Consider the following 26318-nt stretch of genomic DNA (forward strand, 5'->3'; position numbering starts at 1 on the left):
AAATAAATTGAAAAAATTTTAAAAGGCAAACCAGTCCCTTTTCAAGTGCTTCATAGCCACATGTATCTAGTGGCTATCATATTGGACTGCACAGCTATAGAATTACATCTTGGGTTTTTTAAAAGACAAGGCTTTAGTCAAATTCATATCTGGTTATCCTTTAGGGGCCCTAGGTGGCACAGTCGCTTTAGCGGCCCACTCTGGGTTTGGGCTCAGCTCGTGATTTCAGGCTCCTGAGATTGAGCCCCCCCGTCGGGCTCCACATCCAGTGAGTAATCTGCCTCAGATTCTCTCTCTTTCTGACCTTCCTGCTCATGCTGTCAGAAGCTAATATACCATCATTGAGTGGGTCTCAAACTGCCTGTTTTTCCTTCACTGTTGAAATAATTAACATTTTCTTTGGTTGAACATCAGATAAAGCAATTTTGCCCCGTGTTTAGGGAACATGTATGAAAAATACATATCTTAAACCGCAGAATCGAAATCTGTAACAGCAGATGAGTAATAGCTTCCATCTTACTCTAGGTTATAGGATGGATAGAATTTTAATCTTATTGTATGTTTCTTTTTTCCTTTTTAAAGCATGGCTGGTTCAATTTGAATGTGATAAAATGAGCGATGTAATTCCACTATCTCCCACATAAAATAGGGCAGTTAAAAAGAGGTTATATGTATACATATCGGTTGTACCTGTGACTTTCATCAGTTAGGATATTTAAAGGTAACTACATTATGAGGGTTAATTAATGTTTCTTCATGCATATATTTGCCAAGTAGGATAAATCAAGACATATGCTACCTCATATGAACTTAGGTCGAATTTTACTACCAAATTGCCTTGCTTTAAGCTTTTTTAGTGTTCAAATGTGGATAAGGTTCTATTGACCTTTGAATATGATCACATGTGGAGTTGTTGTGAGGGATAGGGCTCCTTGAGCAATACTGGCCGTAATTGTATATGTTTAGCTGTTATTTTGGATTCTAGATCCGAGGTAGCTGGTTTACAGTTCTACTCACTAACTTTTTTTTTTTTTTTTTTAAATAGTACTTAACCTCTTCCTTTTTAAAAGAAATCAACTTTACTTTTTTGACATCCAATTCTAACAGTACATGGTATTGGCTGCTTTTTAAAGATGAAAAATCATCCCTCTGTTGAAAAGCCCTCATCTTGGTTGTAGTAAATTTTAAAGTTCCTGTCTTTGCTGACCAGGCCATCACATCTTCTTAATGAGGCCTTACCTGGCGACCACTCCGCCCTGAGTGGAGGCCTTCCCTCTTTCCTTCTCCACTTTTCTTTTTCCACAGCACTTACCACCTTAAATTACCATGACATAACATTTTTTAAAATATTGGTTTATTGATTATTTCCTTTTCTAAAGTGAAAGCTCCCCGAGGGCAGGAATCTTTTTATGTTGTGTTCATCACTAATATATATGAAGGAAGCAAGAATAATGCCGGGTTTCGGTTGTACAGCTACTATAGAGCAGTGTGGAGCTTCCTCAAAAAATAAAGAACTACTATCTGATCCAGAGTCCTACTCCTGGGTATATATCCAAAGAAATTGAAATCAGGATTTTGAAGAGCTGTCTGCACTCCTGTGTACATTGCAGCAGTATTCACAGTAACCCATGACCTGAAAGCAACCCAGAGGTCCATCAGCATGTGAATGCATCAAGAAAATGCAGTATTTCCATTCCTTAAAAAGAAGGAAATCCTGTCATTTGTGACAACATGGATGAACCTAAAGGACATTACCTTAAGTAAAATAAACTAGCACGGAAGCACAAATACTACACGATCTCGCTTCGGTGAGGACTCCAAAAAGTCAGACTCACAGAAGCAGAGAATAGAGTGGGGGTTACCAGGAATTGGGAGAAGAGGAAACTGAGGTTTTGGTTAAAGGGTGTAAACCTTAAATTACACAAGAGGAATAAGTCCTAGGGATCTACTGTATAGCATAGCACCTGTAGTTAGCAATACTGTATTTTACTACATAAAAATTTGCTAAGAGGTAGGTCTTATGTTAAGTGTTCTAATCACACAAAAAATAAAGAGGGCGGAAAGAAACTTCTGAAGGTGTTGGATATATTATGGCATTGCCTGTGGCGGTGATTTCATGAGTGTGTGCTTACTTCCAAATTCATCAAGTTATATAGCATTTTGTATATCAGTTATACTTTTAAAAATTGTTGTTGCTTGATGACAGGAATTTAGAAGGAGCTCATAAATACTTATTGACTAAGTATTTCTTGAATGCGTGGACAAACTACACTTTTTTCCCACTCCTGGAAATTTGCCTTTAGGAATTTTCTGGGGGGCAGGGAATATTTAAAGCAAGAAAAAAACAAAGATCTTCAGTTGTATATATAATAATACATTTTGATAATTTGAATTTCGTCAAAAATAGTTTATTCATCAAACTGATACATGTATTATACCTCTGAAAGGTACATGTAAATTATTATGGCCAAGTAATTTATCTTGTTGGGTATTTATATGTGTATTTTTTCCATTTGGGTCATAAAAATAATGTTGGTAATCAGTTAGAGAAATATATTTATAAGATACTTCTTCTTGTGAAATATAGAGACACACATTGTATTTTGGCATCTTAAAATTAGTATGAATCAAACAGACTTTGATAGTTTTTAAGAAATAATTTATATGTAGCAAAGTATAGATTACTTTTCAACTTAGTAGATGTATTCTTTTCTTTTTTTTTTTTTTTTTTTTTTTTTTTTTTTTTTTTTAGTAGACGTTTTCTAATTGTAGTTTTTAAAGTTTTATATTTAGGTCACCTACAATAAATATCTTTAAAATAGTACAAAAATGTAATCAAAGACTTACATTAACAAATGGTGTATCCTACCTTAGAATACATTGAAAGGAGTTGTTCTAAGTGGTTTTTCCAGAATGGTGAATGGTATGGTAGTGATTATATCTCAATAAAGCTGTAAAAGATGTAAAAAATATTTAAAAAATTTTAAAATTAAAAGAAGTTTTTTTTTTTTCCAAAGTAGAATAGGTAACTTTATGTGATAATTTAAGCAGTTTCTCTTGCAAGTTGTTTACAAGTGTTAGGTTTTATTTACGCCTTTATTTATCAACCCATGATGTATCTGACCATTTCAATAGACATTTTTATGAGACAGGAAGAATTATAAGTTTTGGTTTATTTCTTTCTCCTTCACTGCCATTCTCCAATTCAAGCATTCGTACTTCCTGCTTGCTAGACAGTTAGTGCTGTCGCTTTCTAACTGGTCTTTTTGCCTTTTTCTTTTTATTATTCAACCCCTTCTACATACTGTAGGACAGTAACCTCTCAGAAGAAAGTATTAATAACTCAGAACAAAGGCCTTTGCCAAGCAAGATAAAGGCCAAGTTCTATTTTTAATCTAGCTCCTACTTCTTATCCCAACATCGTATTCCATTTGCCTGCGCCTCAGAGATGTTAACCACACATGTCTTCTGCGTTGTCTTGTGATCCCTGCTCATTTTCTTTTACCAAAAAACGCTACCTGTCCTGTGAGTTGAATAATCCCCTGAAGTGCCCTCTTCTGTTCTCCCTTAGTAGTTGATGAGTACCTTTCACACTGCATTTATTTATTCATCTCTTCTGCAAGATTGTAAACTTCTGAAGGGAAGGGATCAAATCTTTTATAAATCTGTGATTCATAAAGCACCCAGCTTCAAGCCCGGTGTGTATGGGGGTGATAAAGGTTGGTGAGACAGCAGCTCCAGGGTATATCCTCGAGCTTAGATACAATTAAGAAAAGGATACAAATTCATCATGTAAGGCGCTGCACAAGTTATTTAAGCTTAAGGTGCAACAATTTTACATGTGGTTCGTGTGAAGATTTTACATGTGGTTAGAGATTTGTAGGTTCCAAAGTATGATCTAAGCATTTGTGATAGTTCTCAAACTGTGTTTTGTGGACTTTAAGTTTTTTTGTCTTCATGTAAAATACATAGAATGTTGTTTTAATGTTCCTTACCTGACTAATGACAAGATTGATTTGATATGTTAGCTGAATGTTTACTGTAATAAGTCTCTTTACCATTCATCTGAAACAAGAAAGAAAATAGAGATGCCTTTGGGAAAGTAATAAATTACCTGTGTGGTGAATGCAACAATTTGAGAGATGAATGAATTTGAAAGTTTTGTTAACAACTTCCCAGAATTGATCTTTAAGTCATCATATTGAATTACATGGAGTAAAAAAATTTTTTGAAGGGCATCATCTCACAGATTTCCATAAGTTTCTCGAAGGTGACCCCATCCCTGTCAATTCTATTTCCTAGGAGTATTTAAAATTAAATAGCTTACCAGGCTAGTAGACGTTCTAAATGGGACTGAAATCAGAATGATGAATTTTTTTTTTTTTTTTTTTTTTAATGGGGATATAGTTCTGGTGCTCAGAACAGCATCTAGGAATGGAGTAAGTTTCTGATTTTTCAGGGATTTCTTTTTTTCTCCCCCCCCCCCGCCCCCGCCAAAAAAATCTGGATATCATGTATATCTGGGTTATAGCTGTGGAATTAGTTCAAAGAAAGAGATAGGTTGAGGTTCCAGGGAGGAAACGGTTTTATAGAACCAGCATCTTGAACCATGAATACAGTCACCACCGTAGACCCTGAAAATAGGGGCCCGTATGGTCTCGTGTGTTTAAATGCTGAGATGCTGGTGACACAGATTGGTAACAAAGACTGAGTTTGTAAGGAGGAGGGATGATGGTTTCTAAATCTACCTTACTCGTGGTAAAATGTGATGTGCAATTTGGATGCTATTCTTTTGGCAATTAAATAGGTTTGAGAAGTTAACCTTACAGGCCATCCAGGTATATTTTAGGTGGTTAGTATACAAAGCCCTTATTATCTAGGTCATAATAGGAAATAACCTTTTATTTTTTTAATGGTGGCTAAATATTTGAGCCTTCAGTGGTTTTTTTGTTTTGTTTGTTTTGTTTTGTTTTTATATTACAGACAACAATTTTGAAGGAAAAGTCTAAGTGTTTATCCTAATAGAAATGGATAAAGCCTGACGGTGAATGGCTGTGAATTCTGGACAGTGAATGTTAAATGTTACTTTGACAAGTGTATTAAAAATATGTGCACAGAGTTTGTATTAATACTGAATCCATGCTAATTTGCTATTTCACAATAATTTCAATAAATAAGAAAGATACATAACACTTTCATTTTATTTAAGTACTTCCATGGGTTTCTATTAAGGGTGAACAGTTTTTGTTGAAAAGTTGCATATAATTTAAACCTAGTCTGGTGACCACAGAATGCTATTTTCTTAGGTTTTAAGTCCTAATGTAACTTGAGAGAAGGCAGAAGTAGCTGTTTCTTTGTGTATATATATATGTATATATATATACACACATGTATATATATATACATACACCAAAGGATAGACAGTTGATCTTTGAACATGGAGGTTAAGGGTACCAGTCCCTGCAGAATCAAAAATCTGTGTGTAATTTTGAGTCCCCAAAACTTAACTGCTAATAGCCTACTGTTTACTGGAAGCCTTCCTGATAACCGTGAACAGCTATGTGTGTTACATACTGTAGTCTTATTCTTAATTTTCTTGTATTTCTAGGCTACATGGTTCTTCTGTTTTTTCAAATTGTTGCAGATCTCCAAAAAATTTTCCAGTATATTTACTGAAAGATAGTGGAGCTACACAGTTCAAACTCGTGTTGTTCAAACGTCAGTTGCATTTCTTTTACTCCTTGTGCAGATCCCAAGAGTAGTCCTGTCATGGCCACAGTTTAATACAGTGACATGAAAAATGCTGGTCTTAGAGTCGTAAGTTTGATGTTTGAGCTGTAGCTCACCAAAGAGACCGTTTAACTAGAGCCTCAAGTTTCCCTATCTGTAAAATAAGGACATAACCTACATCAGAGGAATATTATGCAAAAAGTAAAGGAGAAAGTAAGTTTGTTGTCATCCAATGAAATGTTCTTGAAAGATAATGTTTTATTGACAATAATGTTAATTCTGTATATTCCAAAAGAATTAAAATAGGTTTTTGGATGACTACTGTTTTACTCAATAGCGCACCCTTCTAAATTAGGACCTCTCTTCCACATTATGCATTCTTTTTTTTGCTTCTATTCCACTTGAGGAGTTTTCACAAACCCTGCTCCACGCTTTTGAACTCCTTTCAAGTTTGAACCCGTTACCATCTGCCCCTACTGACCCACTTCTCTCTGCTTCCTTCAACTGTGCTCTCCTCATACACACTTGCTTATTTTTGTTGGGTGATTAAATTGGCCTTCATTGATTTTTCCAAAGATCTAGATAAATACAGGGTTATAAACAGCAGCTCCCAATGTGTGTGAACTATAAAGCAAGGTAGAGAGGGGCCCATAAGTAATAATACTCTTTTCTCCCGCTAAGGAAGACAGTTGTCAGAGAAAACAATGGATAAAACCCCAAATGAACTTGCTTTTCCTTTCATTGTATAGTACTTAGAGGTTTGTAAAGTGATTTCTGCCTACATATCCAGGTTAAAAAAGTTTTCAGTATAAAGTATTAGTTTGTAAGTGACTCACCACGTATGCAAGCACTTCAAAATGCATGCCCTTAACTACTATTTGAATTTTTATAGGTTTGTAGTTTTGCTGACTGCAAGAAAATAAAAGGCCTAGTGCCAGTTTTTACTGGGTCAAGATTTATTTTAATGTATCAACATTTCCTCAACATTTTGATACTTTGAAAGTCCTAGAGATTTTCCTGCAAAAAGGCTTCACAGACTTTATTCCAATAAGGAAAATTCAGGGTACTTATGCCATGGTAATAACAAAAGCAATATATTTGGTAAATTTGTTTATAGAAATTGCCAGACTATCTTAAAGATGTATTTTTGTTTAAAGAGGAAAGGACTAGTAATTATATTTGTACAGCTCCAGGCAGAGGAAATTTGACCTGTGATTTAAAAACATACTGTTAGTCTTTCATGAAATGATCAGCAGATGGGTTGACCAAGGCAATTGGTCTGACACCGTGGAGCCTTTCTTCAGTCGTGGTTTGTTCAATGTGTTATAGGAGCACACTGACTGAATTTGAATCCCAGGTCTACCCCATAACTGTTTATGACTTTGGGCAAGTGACTCCATGGCTCTGAAGCCTGAGTTTCTTCATCTGTAAAGTTGAATAGTATCTGTTTTATAGATATGATTAAGTGAGATAATACATGACTAGGTATGATTGTTTAAAAAAAAAACCCAAAACTGGCGTCTGCTTGCCATCTAGTTAATAAAAGTTATTTATAATGGCTGGGATTTAACTCTCCAAATAGTAGTTTTAAAAACTTGGATTTCTGGGGCACCTGAGCGACTCCGTTTGGTTAAGCCACTGCCTTCCGCTCAGGTCATGATCCCGGAGTCTCAGGATCGAGCCCCACATCAGACTCCCAGCTCCATGGGAGTCTGCTTCTCCGTCTGACCTTCTCCCCTCTCATGCTCTCTCTCATCTCTCTATCAAATAAATAAAATCTTTAAAAAAAAAAAAAAAACACCTTGCATCTCTAACAAGTACACTTTTAGTTTGCCCGAGTGTCTGACTCTTGATTTCGGCTCCGGTCATGATCTCAGAGTCATGAGATCAAGCCCTTCGTGGGACTCTGGCTTAGTGTGGAGTCTCTGACTGAGATTCTCTGCCTCTCCCTCTGCCCTTCCCCCATCCACTGTCTCAAATAAATAAATAAAATCTTAAAAAAAAAGTACACATACCATGATGAGCACTGAGTGATGTATAGAATCGTTGAATGACTATGTTGTACACCTGAAACTAATATAACACTATGTTAACTATATTGGAATTTAAAAACTTGCTTAAAAAATTTGCATTGCATGTTGAGAGTCATTAAAGTATGGAAATATATTTAAGATTCTTTAAAATCTTTAGGAAACCATGTTAGAGTCAAAACAGTGTTTATAACTAATAGACTGAATTTAACAAGGATTGAGACACTGGTATCGTGTTTTGAACAAGTCTGAATCCTGACTCTGACACCTGCTTTGTTGACTTTTGGACTAATCATTTTACCTCCTAAGGCTCAGTTTTCTCATCTGTAAAATGGGGATAACTCCAGTAGGGTTGGTTTTGAGAATTGAAAGACTAAAACCATAGAAAGCACTTATGTTCTTGGCACAGTAAGTTTTTAGTTATTGTAGTCCGTAGATACCCTTTAAACATGGCCTTTAGTACTTGTGAGAAGTATAGACTAAAATTTTTTGATGTAATAGTTAATGTTGGAATTTTGGAATTGATACTTCTTTTTTTCCATTTGTATAATGTTATCTAGTTGACTTAAGATAAAATACTAAAATATTTTGAATCTCCTATTGTCCAGATAGCACTTAATTATATTTGGAAAAACACATTTTTATATATCATCTGCTATGGTCAGAATGTTTATTTTCCCCTCAAAATTCATATGTTGAAATCCTAACCCCAAAAAAGATGGCATTAGGAGGTGGAACCTTGGGAGGTGATTAGATAATGAAGGTGGAACCCTCACAGTGGGATGAGTTTCCATATAAAAAAGGTCTGAGAGAGAGCCCTTTCTCTTTCTGCCATCTTTGGTATAGTGAAAAGATGGCCATCTCTGCACCAGAAAGTAGATTCTCCCTGGATACTGTATCTGCATGTACCAGGATCCTAGATTTACCAGCCACCACTGTGAGAAATCGCTTTTGTTGTTGATAAGCCACCCAGTCCATGGTACTCTTGTTACAATCACAGCCTGAATAGACTAAGACAGTATCCATTTTTTTTTTAACAATTTTATGGCTCTGTACTTTTAATCCAGTCTTTATTTGTGTTTCTGCTTTCCTTCCTGCATCATTGCCTCAGAGTGACCCAAAGGAGAAACAGGGAAAGCAGGAGGAGGCAATGTTGTCAGTAGATGGTCAGCCTTACCTTGATCAGACGTACTCGCAGGACTAAAGCCCTCGGCTAAATTGATTCATATATACTTTTTGAAGTATTACCAATAGAATAATTTTTATTGCCTTTTTACTGTTGTGGAATCTGCGGAGAAGATTTTAAAGGAAATCTCTACTTTTCCCACCATCCTTCAGTGATTTTTTTCAGAGCCATAATCCATCCAGTAATTTTTCCAAGTGGCAGCTAATAAGAGATTGGCAATTAAATAGTTACCATAGGGGCACCTGGGGGGCTCAGTGGATTAAAGCTTCTGCCTTCAGCTCAGGTCATGATCCCAGGGTCCTGGGATCGAGCCCCGAATCAGGCTCTCTGCTCTGTGGGGAGCCTGCTTCCCCCTCTCTTTCTGCCTGCCTCTCTGCCTACTTGTGTCTCTGTCAAATCTCTGTCTGTCAAATAAATAAATAAAATCTTGAAAAAAATAGTTACCATATATTGTAGGCATTATATTAAGTATAGAGTTAAGTTTATCCTATAGAAAGTTAATTTTTTTTTTTATCTTCTGTTTGGTCCCCCTTTTGTTTAAAAAGGAAGTGTTTAATGGCATAGGGATTTTACATTTGTAGGAATTTTCTAAGTTTATAAGACCTTAATGAGGAAACACTATAGTTTGGTAGGTTCTTATAGTGAGAACTTGAAAGAGTTAGAGTTTTGGATAGATAAAACTTTGGCTTGTTACTAATGGTTTGTCTTTGAGTTAAAAACCAAACCCTGATGACTATTAGCCCTTGTACTCAACCATTACTGAATCACCAGATCCCCCTTCCCTGTAAATCTACAATTACTTCACAGATAAAAGGGTCCCCCAGCTGCTATCCAGTGTACACATACAAAGGAAGTGTAATTATTTATATTTAATTCATCATGTCCTGATTTTGTGTGGCCTTGAGACCTCCCACGTCCCTCCTTACCACCTAACTTCCTCTCTTTCTCCTTCTCTTTCTTCCTTCCTTTGGATGAGTACTGATAGTTCTGCAGAACCTGGTTAGTCAGATAGTAGTTTAGAGCACAATTCCCTATTTAAATTATTTCAAAGTTCTATATTTAGATTGCCTTTGCTTTGGTCATATGTTTCTTTTCAACTCTTAATTAAGAACACACTGTTTATAAATTAATTCCTGTGAGAAAATATGACTCATAAGGAGAGATCTTGTTTTATTGTCATATGACATGTTCTGTAGGCATGCAGCATAAAAAAGGGGGAAAAACACCTGACATCCACCTTCATTTTGTTTGATTAATACATTGCAGGAAACTGACTATTTAAAAACTTTTTTTCTGTGTTAATTAAAATACAAGTAATTAAAGACCTGACTAAAATAACTTAAACAATGAGGGATAAATATCCTACCGAACATGAAGTTTAAAATACAGGTAGCTAATTAATTGTCATAATAGTTTTATCAGGAACGCACATGCTATTTTCCATTTTTCTACTCTGTTGTCTTGAATGTTCTGGCGATCTTTGGTTACAAGGTAGACATTTTTTCCATCCTACTTTTTTTTTTTTTTTTTAAGTGAGAAAAACATTTTCTAATAAACTCCATTGGCCATAATTGCCTCATATATCTATGCCTAAACTCCTGACTGGCAGAGTAAACATTACTTGTCATGGTGGCTCGACCTAATCAGGATTCAGCTCCTAAGAGGAAGAGAGTGAGTGTTCTGCCAGCAAGTGAGAAGGGGAAGGTGTGTCTTTGAGAGGGCTATCACGGTGGATGACACAACTAGGGAAGTTCACAGTTTTGTTAATTTCTACAGGCTTCCTTATGGGATCACAAAATATAGACAGGTATGCCTTGATTCATTCAATGTATGTTTATTGAATATCTACTGTATTCTAGTTATTCTCTGTCCTACGAATAGAGCACTGACCAAAAAGGGGAAAAATTACTGCCCCTTTGAAGCTTAGAGTATACAACCGTTCAACTTCATGGTATCCTACGAACTGAGAAAAAACTGAACTAGAGAAGGGAGCTTGGAAGGTTTGGGGCAGGGATGTATGAAATTTTAGATTATGTCCAGGGAACCTCTCACTCAGAAGATGATTTAAGTAAAGGCTGAGTCAAAGTGGTACATACAGCTCTCTGAGGAGAAGGGTATTCTAGTCAAAGCCCCTGTGGGTGAATGAGGGAGAGTCACAGGAAGTAAGGTCAGAGTGGGGTGCCACTAGATGGTTTTGAGCCAAGGGGTGAATACATAAAATGTGTTCACAGAATCACTTTCACGTTTGTGTTAAGGAGAGCAAAGGGCATAGAAACAGAAGCCGGGAAAACCAATCAGGAAGCTATTGTAATAATCCAGGAGAGATGATGGTCACTTGAATGGGGACATTGAGAAGTAGTTGGATTTTAGATATTTCCAAGGCAAAGCCTACAGAATTTGCTGACAAATTGGATGTGGCCTGTAAGGAGAGGACAGGCATCTAGGATGCCAGCCAGGTTTTTAGAATGGAATTGATATTATCTGAGATTAGAAAGAACAGGCACTCGGTCATTGACATGTTAAATCTGAGATGTCAGATAAACAATTTATAGATGTCAGATGGAGATGTCAAATAAACAGTTGGATATGTACATATTTTTTAAAGATGGATCAATATATATTTTTTAATAGGGTAACATTGGTCATTAATATAAATAGGGAATGTCTTTTAAAAGAATATAAATTTAAAAACAAAAACCATACGAGAGTAAGGAAACAGAGAAGTAAAGTGTATATGGGGAGGGATATTTTATGTTCTGTCGACCAAATACAGGGAGATATTGGAAGGAATCTTAAGATAGACCAATGAAAAATACATTTATGCACTGAGCATTTATTTAGTGCCCAATATATTCTAGTTTCAGAAATTGCACAAGAAATATATTTATTCTTTCAATCAATACCTCATTCCTGAAGCCCCAACCTTTGTCAAAAATATGCATAAAAAGTAAAATGCGCCACAAGGACCAATGGTGTGTATGGATTTAGTTTTTGCTTGTTCCCTTTATAACATGATGCAACAATTCCTCTAAAGGACGTTTGTTAACCAAGAAGCTATCGTCCCCATCCCAATTTCCTCAGTATTATGCAAACTATAGGTAAGACTCAGGCATAATATTCAGTAGTGATCCAAGCCAGGAAAAAGAATTGCTATTATGTACATACACACACCCACATTATATATAATGTATCAGGATGAGTGGCTTTTCTTTTGAAGAGGAATTAGTACAAGATGCCCTTTAACCAGATTTTCAGTCTGTGTGTATCACATAAAATGCTGAGAAGCACCTTATAAAATACCTTTTATATTATAGATAATAAATATTTAGATAGAAAATTTGATTTAGAGCATCATTAACATTTCTAACTTATTTTTAAACTTTTAAAAATACTGTGCTGCATGAAGTAAGTGTTGCTTGATAATACGTGCCTTACCTCTAATGCAAGGTTGTTGAGAAAATTGAATTATCATGGGTTTTGTCAGATCAAAGTTTTGTATAATGAGTATAAGAAATTGTTTATTGGGCAAATAAATTTTGCTCTTTAAGGTGGGTTAGGCTTTTCTCATCACACTTTTGGCCAATCAGGATGAATATATGACCATTAGCCTATAAGACCAATGAGGGGAAATGCTTAGGATTAGAGGGGAAATACTGTCTAGTTAGAACCTGAAGTATATTGAATTACTTCAGTTTGCCTGTTTCTCCTGTTAAGTAATTTTTGCAACGTGACCATCTCCCATGAAAGAGTTCTGTAGATTTGCAGTAATTAAGCACGCATTTATGCTAGTTTTGAGACCAAATTGACAGTAGATATGAATTAGCCTCATTCTTTGGTTGACCAAGCTCTAAGTTTTTATCTACAAATCTACCTTCCATTTCTGTGGAGTGTATCTCTTTATATGCTCCTTTGCTTTTGTTTTTGAAGAGGAGATTTAGGAAAATCTGTTCCCCAGCAATTTAGCATTTGTTCATGTATGCAAGTTAAGATGCTTACCTAAACAATATTCTTATCAAAGTAAAACTCTGTTTTGCTACAGCGTGGCAGCTTACTTTTTATTATGCAATCAGGAATATATTTATATTATAAAGCATAATATTGAAATGATCTACCAAGAATCCACCAACTGACATGGAACCAGAACTTGACTACTAAAGTATACATCTACCAGCATATGCCTCTTCTTCCCTGTGGCGCTGCCCTTACTGCCCTCCCTGACCCCCCGACCCCTCAATCATTCTTCAAGTTTGTGTTTATCATTTACTTTTTAATAATACTGCTTTTATCACATGGGTCTTTAAATAATATGCTATTTAATTTTACTTTTTTTTTATAAAAATGGTAGCATTCTGCATTAAGTCTTCTGAGACTTGCTTTTGTTCTTTGTGTTTTTTTGAAATTTATTATCATATGTAGTTTGTAGTTCATTTATTTCACTGCTGAGTAATACTTCATTGTATGAATGTATTTATTTTCTTGTTGGTAGATATCTGGATTGTTGTTGCTGTTGGGTATTTTTGTTTGCCTGTTTTTGGTATCTCTATATTGAGATTGATGTATATCTGTACATTGATACAGATATATTTTTGCTATTGCAAAAATAAAAATAAAAAGCATTGCTAATGTCTGCGTTCTTTTATATGTGTTCTGGATCACATGTGTAAGACTCTAGAATACATACCTAGAAGTAGAAGTGTAGAGAATTATGAGCATTATAGGAGTATATTAATTATACAAATTAATGCCAGTTATTTAACAAATCATTGGGCCAGTTTAAATACCACCAATAACAACCAGAAGCTCCCAGTGAACCAAGTCATTGCCAAAACTTGGAAATCTCAGGCTGCTTAACTTTTCTGAATATAGTAGCTACAAAATGACATCTTACTATTTTGCTTTTCTGTGAGTGCCAGTGAGATTGAACATCTTTTCATGTGATTACTCAACATTGGTATTTTTCTTTCATGAATTTCTTGTTTATGTCTTTTGTCCATTACATACTCAAAACTATGCATTAAATTTATTTATTTTTAAAATTTTAAAAATTTTTAAATAACACAATGAGGAGGAAAATTTTTCCCTTGAAGACTTGATGCGATGCCTCATCACCCCTGAATAAATGAGTGTATATTTCCTACAAACAAGGACATCATCCTATAAGCCACAATAAAGCCATCAAAATCAGGAAATTAACATTGATGCATTACTACCATCTAATCCTCAGATCTCATTCAATTTTCACAAGTAGTCCCAATAATGTCCTTTATAGCAAAAGGATCTAGTTCAGAAGCACAGCTTGCATTTTACTTGTCACATCTTTTCAGTCTCCTTCAATCTGGAACAGTTCTTCAGTCTTTGTTTGACTTTCAAGACCTTGGCACTTTTCAAGACTGCTGTATAAGCCACTTATTTTGTAGAATGTCTCTTCTTTTAGGTTCAGCTGCTGTTTCCTAATGATTACGTGCAAGTTATGTATATTTGGCAGGAATATCACGGACGTTACGCTGTGTCTTCTCTTTGTATCTTGTCAGGTGATACACGATTTTCATTGTGACCCATTACTGTGTATGTTAAGATGATTACTTGATTAAGATGGTGTCTGACATGTTTCTCTACTGTGAAATTACTCATTTTTCCTCTGTGTTTAATAATTGTTTTGTGCAGAGGTACTTTAAAACTAAGTGACTGTCTCCTTCCCCATCAAGCTTTCATTTAATTAATTAATTTATTTGTATCAGTATGAGTTCATGATTCTGTCTTTTATTCAGTGAGCTCTGATCAGTAACTGTTGTTCCTTATTTTGATGCTCACCTTGCCCCGATTTAGCCAGTGGGATTCCTTTAAAGTTGCCTTCTGTGTTCTTTTGACATGTTATCCATCAATCATGCTGCTACTTCCAATTTCATTCCTACATGAGAGTTTGGTCACATTTTTCCCCTTTCTTTTTTTATATCCCCTCTCTAACAGTAAGAAACTTGCCTATCATTAGCCTAAATGTGTTTACTTAATTTGACCAGTTCCACTGTGTGTCCTCAGTCTGCCGTATCCATCGCACCCTCCTGCCCAAATTCTCTTTAAGCTTGGAAGACCCTTCATGTGGAGGCCCCTTCACCTTGTTTGGATTCCTACATTCCTACATGCACCGCACAGTGCATCTTTTTATGGGCACCCTCCTGCCCCTGATCAGTCACTGACGTCTGCTGTTAGATCACTGGTGGGCAGGTCGTGCTCCAACCCACACCACTCTGCCAAAGCTTGGACTCTGACTCCCACACCTCACTTTTCCCTCCACTCCAGCATGGTACCAGCCTCATCCTGCTCAGGCCCTCGCACCCCTAATCAGGGATACTTTTTTGTATTTTGCCTATTTTTATTTTTATTTTAAAGGATTTTATTTATTTATTTATTCATTCATATATTTATTTACTTAAGTGAGGGGGAGACACTGCACCTGAGCATGAGTAGGGGGAGAAGCATGAGTAGGGGGAGAAGTAGGAGAGGGAGAGAATCTCAAGCAAACTCCCAGCTGAGCCTGGAGCCCTACACAGGGCTCTGTCTCATGACCCTGAGATCATGACCTGAGCTATAGTCAAGAGTCGGAAGGCTTAACCAACAGAGCCACCCAGGTGCCCTTACATTTTGCCTAATTTTTTTAAAATTTTTTTAAAGCTTTTTTTTTTTTTTTTGAAGATTTTATTTATTTATTTGACAGATTTCAAGTAGGCAGAGAGGCAGGCAGAGAGAGAGAGGGAAACAGATTCCCAGCTGAGCAGAGAGCCCGATGTGGGGCTTGATCCCAAGACCCTGAGATCATGGCCTGAGCCAAAGGCAGAGGCTTTTGCCTATTTTTAAATAAAATGTTATAGGATACACACATGTGTGCACACACACATATTCCGGGCACCGTAATTATTTTTTTTTTAGGCAATGTGCTTTGTGGTATTGTAGCTAATCTTTTTTAATTTTTCCTTGTTGTGTCTGTTGATGAATAGAAGTTTTTAATTATAATGTACTTGAATTTATTAATCATATGCTTTATAGTTAGCCCTATTCTGTGTCTTAAGTTTTAAATCTTCCGTACTCTGAATTCATGAAGGTAGTCTCTTATGTTTTATTCAAAAATATTAAGGACTTGTATTCTCAATTTAAATTTTAATCCCTCTTGAATTTATTTTTTACATGTTGTGTAGGAGGGATTCAATTTCTTTTTATCCCCCAAATGAATAACCAATTCTTTCAGCACTGTTGAATGATTCCTTCTTCCTTTAGTGATCTGCAGTGTTGTGACTTTTGTCAGATACCAACTCATAAAACCTTTTGAATTTCAATCGGCATTGCATTAAAATCAGTTGAATTGGGGGGAAATTTTTCATTTTATGATACTGAGTCTTTCTATCATGAATATGGTATGTCCTCCTGTTTATTAGGTCATATTTAATGTCTTCAAATAAATTTTCAAGTTAACTTTTATTCTTTAGGTACATTTATTTGTTGGATATTTTTTAAATGTTATTTTCTGTTTGTTACTGGTGAGTAAAAGTGCAGTTGATTTTTTTTTTAAGTGTGGTTTTGTTTGTTTTTGTTTGCAAGATTTTATTTGTTTATTTGACAGAGAGAGAGAGTGAGTACAAGCAGTGGGAGGGACAGGAGAGGAAGAAACAGGCTCCCCACTGAACAAAGAGCCCGATGTGGGACTAGATCCTAGGACCCTGGGCTCATGACCTGAGCTGAAGGCACTTAACCGACTGAGCCACCCGGGTACCTGCAGCTGATTTTTTAAAAATGATTTCTATTTAGCCACAATGAACTGAACACTAACATACCTGTTTAGATAAATGTTAGACATGCTCAAAAGCAAGTAAGATTAGAAGCCCAGATTTTTACTCTGAAATTACTTTTGATATTTTAATAAATCCTACATTAACAATCATCATTTTTTTAATATGGAACGCTTCACGAATTTGCGTGTCATCCTTGTGCAGTGACCATGCTGTTCTTCTCTTATATTGTTCCAGTTTAACATATATGCTAAGTGAGCACAGTAATCATCTTTCTGAATAGATTTATTGAGATACAGTTCACATACAATAAAATTCACCCATTTAAAGTGTTCTCTATAGTCACACATGTACACAGCATCACTGCCATCTAATTTTTGAATATTTTCATGATCCTAAGAAGAAACCCTATACCCATTGTCAGTCACTCCCCATTCTTATCCTTCCCCACTCCCAGCTCTGAGGCAGCTACGAATCTATTTTCTGTTTCTGAATTTGCCTGTTCTGGACATTTTTATATAAATGGAATCATATGGTACATGTTTTTTTGTGACTGGCTTCTTTCACTCAGCATAATAATTTCCAAGGTTCATCTGTGTTGTAGCTTGTATCAGTACTTCATCCCTTTTTGTGGTTGGATAATACTTTCTTGCTGAATGTATCACATTTTGCTTACCCATTCATCTGTTGAGAGACACCTAGACTGTTTCCAGTTTTTGGCTGTCATGAATAATGCAGTTATGAGCATGCATATACAGATTTTTATATGGACATAAGTTTTCATTTCTCTTCTATTTATACCTAGGGGTTAGACTTTCTGGGTCATATGGTAATTCTGTAACTTTTAAGGAACTGCAAAACTGGTTCTCCTTAGCGGTTGTACCATTTTACCATTCCACCAGCAATAGATGAGAGAAGTGAATAGTCACCTTAAAACTACTTTTGCAAAGAAAAAAAAAAAAAACTACTTTTGCATTCTCTAAAGAGTAGTTGTTATACATTAGGCTTATCTTTAATTGTGATTATTATTTTAAATAATGGGAGAAATAGCAATTTATTTTAACATCGGATTCATTTTAAATGAATTAAAATTCATTTTAAATGAACTGAGAAACACTCATTTATGATTCTATGTAGAATATATCCTTTTAATTTTTTATAGCCTTATTGAGGTGTAGTTTACATACTATACAGTTTACCCTTCCTTAGCATTTAGCATGATGATGTGCAGCCATCACCACAGTCCAGTTGTAGAACATTTTCCTCACTCCAAAGGGGTCCTTCATGTTTGTTGCAGTCAATTTCTTTTCCCTTCTCCTGTCCCAGGATATGATCTACTTTCTCTCTAATTAATTTTGTCTTTTCTAGACATTTTACATATAAATGGAATTATATAAATATGTCTTTTTATCTAGCTTCCTTCACTAAGCATTATGTTTCTTAGTTTTATCCTTGTTGCATGAATTATTAATTTCTTTCTGGGGTATTTTTTGTTTGTTTGTTTGTTACTACTTTTTGCTTATCCCTTTACCAGTTGATGGATATTTGGGTTGTTTACAGTTTTTGGCTGTTATGATTGATGCTGCTATGACCATTTACATACAATGACATATGTTTTCATTTCTCTTGGTTAGATACCCAGGAGTGAAATTACTGGGTCGTGTGGTTAAGTATATGAGTAGGCTGTTGAGAAACGGCCAAACTGTTTTCCAAAGTGGCTGTGCCATTTTATATTCTCATCAGCAATGTATGAGGGTTACAATTTCTTCCTATCCTCCCAAACTTTGAATTTTTCAATTTTAAAAATAATTATGGCTATTCTAGTGAGTTGTGTAGTGGAATCTCATTGTGGTTTTATTTGTATTTCTCTATTAGGGAATGATGATGAGTACCTTTTTATATGTTTACTTAAATATTAATGCATCTTTGATGAAATAGCTTCATAACTTTAGCCCATTTTAAAAAATCGTTTTATCTTCTTATTCTTCAGGTCTGAGGGCTTTAATATGTTAGACACCATTTCTTTATCATTTGTATGATTTGCGCATATTTTCTCTTATTTCGGGGCTTGTCTTTTACCTAAATAATGACTTTTGAAGAATTTGATGAAGTCTAATTTTTCCATTTTTCTTGTTTATTTTTTAATAGACTACGCCTTTGTCATCATATTTAGAACTCTTTCCCTAACTTATGGTTACAGGCTTTTTTCTATGCCTCCTAGAAGTTTTGAAGTTTTAGTTCTATAATTCCCTCTATGGTCCATTTTAAGTTATTTTTTTGTATGTTGTGAAAGATTGACACTTGTCTATTTTTGCATGTGATTTTTTGACCTGTCCCAGCATCATTTGTTGAAATTCAAATGACCATGAATGTGAGAGTTTATTCTGGGCTCTATCCAATTTCATTATCTGTATGTCTATCTTTATGCCAATATCACACTGTGTTGGTTTTTATAGCTTTATAGTAAGGTTTGAAGTTAGGTAATGTAAGTCCTAAAGCTTTAATCTTCTTTTTCAGAATTGTTTTGGATATTCTAAATCCTTATTTAGATTTTACATATGTCTATATATGATATATAAGATATTTTATATATATATATATACACATACATATAATGTGATATATAAGATATTATATATACACATATGTATGTATATATATATATATTTATATACATGCCCACATATATATACATATGTGGGCATGTATATAAATATATCTTTCATATATATCTTAGAGTCAATTTCATGTGTATCTTAGAATCAGTTTCTATCAAAAAAAAGCTATGGTGGTATTTTGATGATGATCAGTATGGGGAGACTTGCCATCTTTTTTTTTTTTTTTTTGCTAAGAATGTTTTAATTTTTTAAATTTTAATTCCAGAATAGTTAACATACATGTTATATTAGTTTCAAGTGAACAATGTAGTGATTCAACAATTCCATACATCACCCCATGTTCATCACGACAAATGCACTTCTTAATCCACATTCCCCCTGCTCTGGCAACCATCAGTTTGTTCTCTGTAGTTAAGAGTCTTTTCTTAGCTTGTTCGACTCTCTCTCTTTCTTTTTTCTTACTTGTTTGTTTTGTTTCTTAAATTCCACATAGGAGTGAAATCGTATGGTATCTGTCTTTCTCTGACTTATTTCACTTAACATTATACTCTCTAGCTCATCCATATATTTTCAAATGGCAAGATTTCATTCTTTTTTATGACTGAATAATATTCCATTATATGGAATTCCATTATATTTTATATGTAGATATATAGATTTATATATTGCAGCCTTTCTAAACTTTCTTAGTAGCTTTTTGGTAGACTTCCTAGAATTATCTCATAGAAGATAATGTTGCCTGCAAAGAGTTTTAACCTTTTTTCTTTTTTTTCCCCAATTTATGTGTCTTTCTCTTCCTGGTCTTAACTGCAGTGAGTAAACTTTCTGGTCCAATGGTGGATAGTGGTGTCTAGAGCAGGCCTCTTGCCTTTTTACCAGGATTATAGGGCAGTAGGACAGAGCATTCAGTCTCTCACCATGAAGTATGGTGTTAGTTGTAGATGTTTGTCTCAGAAAGGAAGTGTTGTTTTTACTCTGAAATAATCAATTATGTAATATATCTTATTAATACAATAAAAGGACAAGAGCCTCTTAAGTACCTCAGTAGATGTAGATAAAAGAAAATCAGGGAAACAGAAAACAAAATAAAAAGCTTAAACAAAATAAGAGGTAAAGGGGAAGCTACTTTATGTAAAGTGATGTGGACAAGCTTCTCTGAGGAAATGACATTAAAACTGATTTTCTAGACAACCTGAAGGTCCTGATCAGGCAAAGAGAACATACATGAAGGGTAGTTCAGCATCTAGCATTTTTCTTGTCTTATTCACTTTATAATTCTGACACCAAGCATAGCCCCTTACAATTTGTTCAGCTTAACAGATAGTTGAGTGTCTTGCTTTCTTAGCCTCACATTCATTTTGCCGTATCTGTCATTAAATGTTATTTGAAATTATGTATTTTTGATGATCACATGATATTCTATGGAAATACTATATTTTTATAATTATAACAATTACTTAAATGCTTTCTTATTCATAGAAATGCTTCCTATCTTCATGATCCCAGACATCTGGGAAATACAGTTCCACTGACTTGTATTTAAGACTGATTTACTAATTCATTAATATAAAACAGTCTTAAGATATTAATCTATGAGAATAGTTTCTTTAATATTACCTTTTGCTGACTTTTATTTAAATATTCTTTTAATTTATCTTTCATGTGATCGTGTTGACTCGAAAGGGTTAAATAGTGCTTTAATGGAAACAAGCCATTAAACTGTTGTAGAATGTGGCAAAATATCAGACACAGATTTTGGGCTCTGGATATTTTTCTCTTTACATGGAAAGTATAGACTCATGAACTTCATATACCATTGCCAATTGTTTTGTACTGCCTGAACTGAGACCACTGTAGGTGGGTTATGCTAGAGAAAAGTCAAATGTCTCTTCCAGAGAACTGCCAAGGCCCCATTTTTGTTGCAAGTAAAATATACCAGAGTTTGAATTCCACTTTAAGCTTTTACTGGTATTTTGATTTGGGGCCATTTAAACTCAGGTTCCTCATCTATAAAGTAGGGTTGATGATAGTCACCTCATTAGATCATTTTAAAGATTATGTATATAACCTGATACACACTAGACACACTAGCGTGTCTGATCCACACTAAGCACCCAGAAAACAAGGCTACCATTATTTACCTTTTAAGTCTCTGGTCGTCGTGGGCGTGTTGGTAGGAATGCTAGCTACAAGGGTTCCTAATGCTTCAAGGCCTCATTAGCAGATGCTGACCAGCTTGTTAATGTTGTGCCTCTGAAGATGGTTACTGATATTTTTGTGAGGAATTGATCATTTTCTTCACTGAGTATACTTGGAGTCATCTGGAGACTGTTTCTTGTCTGCATGTGTCCCAAAAAAGATTTGGCCCCAAAGGTGGTATTTTAAAATACCATTAAGTTAGATCTTTTGACCTCTTATAAGTCAATGTTTGTAGCATTCATAAATTTATGTATATAGTTATGGTTACTTTCTTTTACCCACTTTAAAATAAAACGTAATATATTTTCTTTATTTTTCAAGAAGGAAAGAATTACAACTGAAAATTAAACAATTAAATTCTACTTGAATTTCAGAGCTTTAGTAGGTAATGTTGACAAGGGGCAAGATGGGGTTGCCAGGGTATAGCTTCTGAGGTTGGGCCCTGGGGATTTAGGAAATCCCTAAGGCCCCCAGCAGATGCTAATAGGAATGCTAATATGATTGCAAATACGGTTATTTTTAAATTCCCATATAAATCACTGCCTTCTAGTTATAAATAATCAGAAGTGATTGTTCCCTGTTTCTCTTAGAATTCCTATCAGAATTTATAGTCAAGGCTCAATTTAAATCCAAGATTTGTAATTTGGGGACACGACACTTGATTGGCCTTGCTCAGTTGTCTGTTTCCCCTCTGTAAAATGGGATCATGCCTTCTCTGCTCGTTTCACTGAGTTACGAAGATCAAATGAGGTCATGCCCATGAAAGCGCTTTGTAAAGCACGTAGCTTACTAATTATTACTCCAGTTTATCCTGTCAGACCTGCCCTTTTCTCACGACTGTTTGGTAGGTCACTGGTGGAAGTGACATGATAGCTCAGAGCTCTGTAATGGGCACCAGCTCTGAGGAGTCTTTTACTCGTATAGGGAGTGGACAGTTGTAGACTGTTGGTATTTTTATCCTTTAATTCATTTTATTTTACCAAAGTAATGTGTGTTTATTATAAAGAAAAAAGAAACTAGGGACTATAAATCAGCAAAAAGGAAAAATAAAAATTACCTCTAAATGCAGAAATAATTGCTACATTTATTTTCATATATGTTGGAAACAAATTCAGCTATACTGAACATAGTGCTCTGTTTCCTATTTTTATCACCCGGTGTATGTTATATGGAATGATAGCCTATAATTTTTTATATAATATATTAGTGGCTATATAGTATACTACCATGTAATATGCCAGAATTTATTAAACCTGTCCCAAACTTGTTATTTTACATTTAATGGCTGTTTTCAATTTTTTTTTACTATTAGAAATAATGTATATTGTCACATCCTTATGGCTGAATACTTGTATATGTCCTCATTTTTTTTTTCTCATTATGATAAATCCTAGTCTTGGAATTGCTACACCAAGGGGCATACAACATTTGAAGAAATTTAATATTTTGTAGCTTTATTAAGTCGTAATTGACATCTAATAAACTGCACATGTTTAATCAGTGCAGTTGATCAATTTTGAATGTGTATACACTCAGGTCCAACACAGTTAAGGTAATGTCCTTTTGTAATCCTTCCTTCCTGCACCATCCCACCCCTTGATCCCCAGATAACCACTGAAACATTTTCTTTCCCTGTGGATTTCTTTGCATTTTCTACAGTTTTATGCAAATGGAATTACAAACTGTGTATTCCTTTTTGCCTGGCTTCTTGCATTCAGCATAATTATTTTGAAACTCATCCGTGCTGTTGTTTATATCAATCGTGCATCCTTTCTTGTTGCTGAGTAGTAAATATCCCATTGTATGGGTATACCATAATTCATTTACCTACTGAAAGGCATTTGAGTTGTTCCCAGTTTTTGACTTTTTAAAATAAAGCTGCTTTGGAGATTGGTGTGCAAGTCTGTCTCTGGACGTAAGGCATTTGATATTTATTACAAATTTTGTGCTAGAAGGTTACATAGGGAGTATTTTGTAACAGAAAAAGCTTAATATGAACATCTATTTTTCCTTTTTCCTTTTTAGTTTTCTTTTTTCTTTCTTTCCTTTTTTTTTTTTTTTTTTTGAAATATACCTTTGGGAGGATTTAGAATTTTTAGATGTAACTTAATTGGAATAATTTGACAGAAATTTGAAATTAACAGAGGTTAACAAGCACATCCTAGCAACTGTAAACCTTATTCACATTTGCCTTGAAACATCTACTTTGATCAAATGTATTGTCTAGAAAGCAAAAGTTACATAGTTTCCCTTAATGAATGATCCCTATTTCATAAAACTATATTTCTCTGTTAAATGACTACTTCTACATTGAACTTGAACAGAAATATACTGGGAAAAGTTTACAGAGCTCCACAAAAAATATTCCAGAATCTGGTTTTCCTTTTCCTCAGGTGCACACTAGACTGGAGGAGGAACGGGGAATTTAAAGACTCCAGATGACACCAGAGCTCCTTTTCAACAGCCTTCTCCATTTCCTTTCTCAGAAAGTAGAGACAGACCTCAGAGACAGATGGTGAGAATATTTTTCCTGACTTCTTAAGGCTTAATCATGGTGATTTTAATATATTTTGGAGAATCCTTTCTTAGTGATAAATTAGCTTGTAATCACCAGATTTATGTTTTGTGTTTTATCTGTGCAAATTATTTCATTAGGCACAATGTGGTTTAAAACAAACAAAAAAGTCGATAGTGAATAAGATACAATCCTAAGGAACTTACTGAGAAAGGATAAGTACAGATAAATTTAATCAAGTAGTAGAAAGAGCTTAAATGCCATAAGAAAAGACAGAAAGAAATATTCTATAGAATTCAAGGAGTAGATTACTTCTGGAGTGGGGGATTGGGAAGCTCGAAATTAGAAATAGTGTTTGTGTTGATGATAATTTGTTTTTACCAAAAAACAGAGAAAATGAACAGTTATATAAAACCTGAAATAGCAATCTGATTTCAGATAAAAGTTAATTATTGTTTTGAGGAAAAATAGAAGCATGTTTGGTTATTGTGGGATTATTATAGTCTAAGTCAATGATTACTTTTTGAATTAGGTAAATGGTTACCTCTTATAAGGCAAATAGTATATTAGCATTTCTGAGAAGCGATAAAATGGTCTGATTAAATTAACACAAGTAAGTGGACAGTACAACAGAGAGAGATGGGTGAGTGGCTAATTCTATGTGGATTAACACTCCTGTTATCTAGTAGAGCTAGAACATAAATGAATTTGTCATGTCTTAAGCTCCTGGACTTTGTGCTGCTTACGCCTGGGCAGAGAAGCACTCCAAATAAACTGGGAAAGGACATAGTGATTAATTATTGTGCTCATCATTAGTTGTGAAGAGTTTCACTTTCATTAGCTAGCTGAAAACTCTTATTAGAGGAAAACAGATAGGATATCCTGAACTTCATGGTGTTTTAATGGACCCTGATGTTTCTAAAGGAGAATGGCAACTTTGAATCAAATTTGTTCCTTATCTAAAGTGTCATATGGTTGGCACAGTGATAATACAAATTCCTCTTTCTCTACTATTCTGATTATATTCAGAAAACCTAGTAATTAAGTTATTTAATCATTCTACTTCTTTCTTATTTTAATTGTTTATTCTTGTAGTTTAAGCAAGAAAGTCTTTAAAACATTTCTTTAATAAAAATTACAGTTACTGGGGCACCTGGGTGGCTCAGCGGGTTAAGCCTCTGCCTTCAGCTCAGGTCATGATCTCAGGGTCCTGGGATCGAGCCCCGCATCGGGCTCTCTGCTCAGCGGTGAGCCTGCTTCTCCCTCTCTCTGCCTGCCTCTCTGCCTACTTGTGATCTCTCTCTCTCTCTCTGTCAAATAAATGAATAAAATCTTTAAAAAAAAAAATTACAGTTACTAATAATTATTTGGTTGCTCGTCATTCGTCACATATTCACATACTATTTTTTTCCCCTAAATCAAGATTTTATATCAGCCAGACCTTTATTTGTTAAATGCTGAGTTCTTTCATTCGGGTATAATTATGCCCGATAGTCTGAAATCTGTTTTATATTTGATGACTAAGTTGTTACTGTACCCCAATTCCCAACTTTTAATTTCATTAAAATGAAAATTATAATCATGCATATTCTTGTGACCCGCAAGATACAAATAGTTTCTTGTTGTTCTTATTTGTCAACGCCTTTGTTGTACCAAGTACCCGACCACCACTTTGCCAGTTGGATAAATAAATCATAGATAGCCAGCTGAGAAATTTACTTTGCCAATAAGTTGTCCTTGAAAAATGGTCAGATTTAGATCTTTCTCCCAGATAGAAAAGACAGATTATTTAGAATGTACAATGAATAGTTTGGAAAGCATATACAAATGAGCTATTTGTGATAATCATTTAGTATATTAAATTTTTTTCAAGATTGAAAGTGAATATGTTAAGTATATGTTTTCTAAATTGTGTTTTGAATGAGACTCCATGGTCAAATAAATTTGGGAGAAGTTGTCATTATATAAAATATCTTTTCAGTAGGCATTCCATCAACCAGCCATGAATTCTCAGTTTCAAAAGGAGGGCCTTATTTAGACTAGTATTTGGTAGAAAAACATTTGAAGACTCTGAATTAATATATTCCATGAGTTTTACTATGGTTTGTCTGTCATACAGCTACGCTCTAAGAACGGGTACGGTCACTTTTTTTTTTTTTTTTTTTTTTTTTTTAAGGAAGAGAGAGAAGGTGGGGGAGAGAAGAGAGGGCGGGGGAGAGAATCTCAAGCAGACTCCACACCGAGCTCGGGAGCCTTATACGG

General features: G+C 34.9%; 1 protein-coding gene and 1 non-coding gene across 10 annotated transcripts in view; one reads left to right on the forward strand and one right to left on the reverse strand.

Annotated features, from left to right (window-relative positions):
• Positions 1–26318, forward strand: part of NRIP1 (nuclear receptor interacting protein 1) — a 100757-nt gene that overhangs the window by 25588 nt on the left and 48851 nt on the right. For 4 of the 9 annotated variants that reach the window (XM_047721953.1, XM_047721944.1, XM_047721920.1 and 1 more), the window contains one exon: positions 23935–24056. The exons of 4 other annotated variants lie outside the window; for them this stretch is intronic. The gene's annotated coding sequence lies outside the window, so the exon portion shown is untranslated. Of the gene's footprint in view, positions 1–5608; positions 5719–23934; positions 24057–26318 lie in introns of all 9 variants that reach the window. One more of the 9 variants, XM_047721935.1, reaches the window with a different exon arrangement.
• Positions 16884–16986, reverse strand: LOC125089760 (U6 spliceosomal RNA). The gene has a single exon (XR_007124054.1). It is a non-coding gene; the product is annotated as a U6 spliceosomal RNA (small nuclear RNA).

The sequence above is a fragment of the Lutra lutra genome, chromosome 1, assembly GCF_902655055.1.
Source record: "Lutra lutra chromosome 1, mLutLut1.2, whole genome shotgun sequence".
Classification (NCBI taxonomy): domain Eukaryota; kingdom Metazoa; phylum Chordata; class Mammalia; order Carnivora; family Mustelidae; genus Lutra; species Lutra lutra.